At 45.1% G+C, this 4,890-nt stretch overlaps 1 pseudogene; it reads right to left on the bottom strand.

Annotated features, from left to right (window-relative positions):
- Positions 1–1,563: 1,563 nt before the first annotated feature.
- On the bottom strand, positions 1,564–2,329 carry LOC100073004 (protein lin-28 homolog A pseudogene; annotated as a pseudogene).
- Positions 2,330–4,890: the final 2,561 nt, after the last annotated feature.

Raw genomic sequence — 4,890 nt, 5'->3', positions numbered from 1 at the left:
TCCCTGTTCCGACACAGTGAGGTGGGTTTGCGGTGATCTCACAGAGTGTAAATGAAACCCCGTTTTCTCCTTTAGCTCTCAGGACATTAATCACTGTTGCAGCAAGGCAGGACCCTGGCTCTGGGCACCACAAAGAAGCCATCGCTTATGGTCACTCTGGAAGCGAAGGAAGAAAAGCCTAGAATTTGAAAAGGTTAAGGATTTTAGACCTTACTTCACGTGTCCATCCCTGGGCAGCACAAGATGAGTACAGAGGTATCCTTCTTAAAACCTATCCTTACCAATTCACATTTTTTACAAAAACACACACACACACCCTTTGTGCATGGTAGGCCTGGCCCAATCCAGTGAAGGATGGATATTCTATGTACAGTGAGTCCTGGGCCCTGGGATTGGAGGTCTGGAACAGGAAGCCATTATTAAGGATGTAGACACCCTTCACCCAATCTTGGCTTCCCCTCTGCACCGTCCACTTGGCCCAGGCTCTCCTAACCTCTCTGTACCAGCTTTCCTGGTCAGACTAATTTCCAGTCTTCCAGTAGGAGACAAGTCATGGGGAAACCCAGTTTAAACCTAGTCTCCTATGAAACACTGAAGGGGAAGGGGTTTCAAGCACACTATGGCAGAATATCCAGCTCTAGCTGGCAAAAATGAGGTAGTTCCAGAGGCTACACACTCCGAACAGTTATCTCTGTGGTGATACAACCACAGGAAGTATTCCTGCTGTGCAGACCAGAGCTGCTCCCACTTATCCCTGAGATGCCTCATGTGGCTGAGAACACAGTGTGGGAACGAGGGCCTTAGATTGAAATGCACAAAAATACTAAACCAGAATGTTTATATTAGAAAAAAAGGTTAAAATGCGCAAGATGCACCACTCGCAGAGGCCAAGTGCAGTTGGCCCGCTGAGAAAGTGGGACCCGAGGTGCAGTTATTCAAAGGAGCAAATGCACAAATCGCATTGGCCCAGAAGGGGGTGGGAGTGAGCTTAGGAGCAGCCATCTGCAACTCTTCCCACAACCACCCCATTGCCTATCGTCACAACCCAGTGCTTGGCTCTGTTCTTGGTGCCCTAGGCCAAGGGTGGGTTATGAAAGGACAAGACGGTTATGATGGAACAAGACGTGGAAAACCCCTGCCTTACCCCTGAGAGAGTCCCTCCCACAGGAGGTGGTGGCTTGTTCCCATCAATCAGGCGTCAGGCTTAATCTTTTCACTCTGCTATGGGAAATATTATAACACATCCTGCTTTAAAAGGAAAACAGCTTCCCTATCCAGGCCACTTTCAGAACCTGGAGATTCTGGGGCTGGAGACTCAGATAAAGCATGCAGGGAGGAATTGGCCCAAAGCCCTCGCATGTGTTTTTGGTTAGAGCACGGATGGAGTAACTTTGCCTCAATCCCACAAAGAGGGAAGAGGGGGTGATGCGGACACTGGCCTGAGGCAGGAATCAGTGCCAGCTGCCCCCTATCCACCCTGTACCTACTTTCTCCCTTCTGCCAATGGATACTGGTCCCTTGAAACTTCCTGATCCCAAAAGCATAGCCCCTGTCTGCTGCAGCTCATTTTTGGGCCTCTGGGAGCAGGGCAGGGCTGTGAATCTCTTCTTCCTCCCAAAAGTAGACTGGCTTTCCCTGGGAGCTGGGGGCCAGTGGGCCTTCAGTGGACACGAGGCCACCAGGTGGCGGATTCTCCTGCAGAAGGGGCACTTCTGGGGCTGGGGTGGCAGCTTGCGTTTCTTGGCGATGGTCTAGTCCTCCATGATTGTAGCATCTGTCTTTCTTTGATTTGTGCTTCTGCATATTCTTCCCTTTTGGACGCCTCGCACTCCCAAAACAGAACACCACTAGGTTCAGAGCCAGAGAACCAGAGAGACTGTAGACCTTAGCCTGCTTCTTAAAGGTGGACTCCACTGCCTCACCTCCTTCAGGCTCTGGAAGCCCTCCATGTGCAGTTTACTCTGGGCACAAAGACGTCCACCCGAGGGTCCAATCTGGCCCCTGAGCCGGTGGCCGTGGACAGGAAGCCCAACCCCACGCACACCGTGACCTGCTTACAGATTGCTGCACCATGCTGCAGCTGCGGCTCCTTGCACCCTCCGCAGCCTTGGCGCTCCCACCTGCAAACTGCTGACGGGACACGGAGCCTACGGCAGTCAGCTGAGCCCGTGGTCCTGGGCCCCTGGTCAAGCAGCTGCTGGCCCCTGAGAAGTCCGGAGGCAAAAGGGTGGCGGGAGAAGAGGCTGTGGCAGCTTCTCCAGCACTCCAGGTGATGCTTATGATGCAACCATTTGAAAACCACGACGGAGAACAAGAGGGTGAGGAGCATGTTTAGAGAAGCCTATGAGGATATAGGAGAGTTTGCCTATGATAGACCTGTGGATTCCAGAGTGCATACTGTATGGGGTCCGGGGAGGGGAGGGGGAATGGGTTGGAGGTCAGATGGGGTGATGGGCAGGACATAGATATTTAGCATCTGGACTCTGGGACGGCTCTGGGAGGGCGGACTTGGGCCCAAGGCACTTGGGAAGAATCTCACTAACAACCATTAGAGTCCACATGTCTGAAATGTTTCAGATCAGAATAAGATGGCAGTTAGCTGTGAAAAACACACTTCATTCAAGATCAGGTCATAACGGTAGATCTACTGGCTCCCACCCAGGTCTCATTGCAGTGGCACCTAATTGAAGTTTTTATTACCTGAAGAAAAACATGCCATTCAGCTTCTCGGGTTTTCATCTTCAAGTGTGTCTAACATGAAAACTAATGTATTTTTTCTAATATCTGAAATAGAGAACATTTCATTTTTAATTTTGAGCCCCCTTCGGTCTGAATCCTCTAGAACTAGTCAGTTTACACATGTTGGTGTCGAGCCCTCTGGTGTGAAATAAATAGAACCAGCACAGGGGTTTCTGATTCTCCAGCTATTTTGAAAGTAAGACAAAACAATACAAAAAGATAGAAAACCATTGCTTAATTGCAAATTATTTTGCTCTATGCTTCTCTCTCTTTCTCTCTCTCTCTCTCTTTGTAGTAGGCTAGAGGAGAGAGACAAGAAGGGATAGGAAAAAAATGAGAGAAAAATGAGTTTTACATTTTCTACAGTTGACTGCTTTGTTCTTTCTACTGTTTAATGATACTAGATTATGAGCAATTTCTAAGTTTTTTCATAATGTAAGTGCCTGTCTTCATCAGAGGTATTTTGAGGTGTTTTATTTTTCCTCACTAAGACCATTCACTCTTGTTTAGCTAAATCTCAGTAACATGCATAAAAAACAAATCATTGAAATTTAGACCACTTGTTTTTAGCCATAAGTGGCTCTCATGAGAACTCACATCTATTGCACTCAGTGCATATTTACTACGCATTATTAATTCTTTATGTTCACTAAGGCAGATATCTCAGTCTTAAAACTCCTTTGTATTCCATCGGAGTTCATAGTACATAGATCCTCAATATGTATGAGTCGATTTGTGCAGCTACGAACAATAGGATGGGTTCAAATTCATTGATAATCCCAGTTGGAAAATTTGAGATCTGTTCACTGCACATGGCTAGGTTAATGAGCATTTATAAGTGAAATGTCTGGTGAATAATGTGAGATAATGTGAGAATATTCCAGCAAAAAAAAAGGATTTCTGAAAAGTGGGCAGTTATTCACACAACAAATTTACAAAAGAATAATGATATATTGCAAAGTATAAGATTTGTACTTTTAAGCATTTTCCAAAGTTAGAGAAAAAAATATCTATTATGAATCCTTTTTGGAATCAAATATGTGTTTGACTACACTCTTTATTGCAATTTGCATACATCTATACTCTGCAGAGACCTTTTGCTATCAATTTCTCCTTGTTTATTTAGTTATTTTTCTGAGGAAGAGTAGCCCTGAGCTAACATCTGTGCAAATCTTCCTCCGCTTTATATGTGGGTTGCCTCTGCAGCATGGCTGACAAGTGGTGTAGGTCCGTGCCCAGGATATGAACACCCAAACCCAGGCCACTGAAGCAGAGTATGCCAAACTTAACCACTATGCCACTGGGCCAGCAGCTCCTGTCAATTTCTCCTTGTTGATGAAGACAGAGCAGTTGCTGCCTCCTTTGTGGACCTCAGCTTTTACCCTTACTGTGTCTGTCAGTCACACTGTATTTCTCTTCTGTGTGCCCCATCCTAGAAAGTACCCATATATGATTTTCTTTGCCTTGTTTCTGGACATAAATGTTTCTCTTGCTTATCTGTTACATCAAAGATTGGGGTTATTTTGAAATATTAAGAAACAAATGGAAACCCATATGGCAGAGATTTCTTAAAGAAATATTTGTCACCCCTTTTGGAATGATAAGCAGCCATTCTGTCCTCACTGAAGACAAAGCCATTGTCCATATGCTTAAGTTGCCGGAAAGTGCACTTAGAATTGGCATAAAGAAGAGTTTCTCTGCAGAGCATGTGGCTGGGCCCTCGGATGGCTGGCGTAATTGGTAGGTCGACTCAGAATAGATTTTTATTAATAAATCTTGGCTGGCTTCCTTAATAAAATCTGAATTATCTTAGACAAAAGTACATTTCTCATATTTTGGAAGTAAAAAAAAAAGCAAAAAATTATCACCAAAATGTCCTTCTTTAAAAGGCCTCAGTTCTTCCTGGAGCTGGTGATAATCAAATCGTGTAGAGCAGATTTCATCGAAGACTGTGAGGGCTGCCATGGAAAGATCATCAAGGTATTGTGTTAAGTAAAAAAAAAGCAAGACGCACCCAGGGGATGTATAACTACGGCTGCTTCAAAAAGAGAAGTGGGGTGTTAAAGGACAGGGTTGTGAGAGAGACTTATTTGATTTTGAACCAAGTGCATATATTACCTATTCTGAAATAAATGAAAATGAAAAAATTTT

The sequence above is a fragment of the Equus caballus genome, chromosome 10, assembly GCF_041296265.1.
Source record: "Equus caballus isolate H_3958 breed thoroughbred chromosome 10, TB-T2T, whole genome shotgun sequence".
Lineage (NCBI taxonomy): Eukaryota > Metazoa > Chordata > Mammalia > Perissodactyla > Equidae > Equus > Equus caballus.
This window is presented reverse-complemented; position numbering and strand designations above follow the sequence as displayed.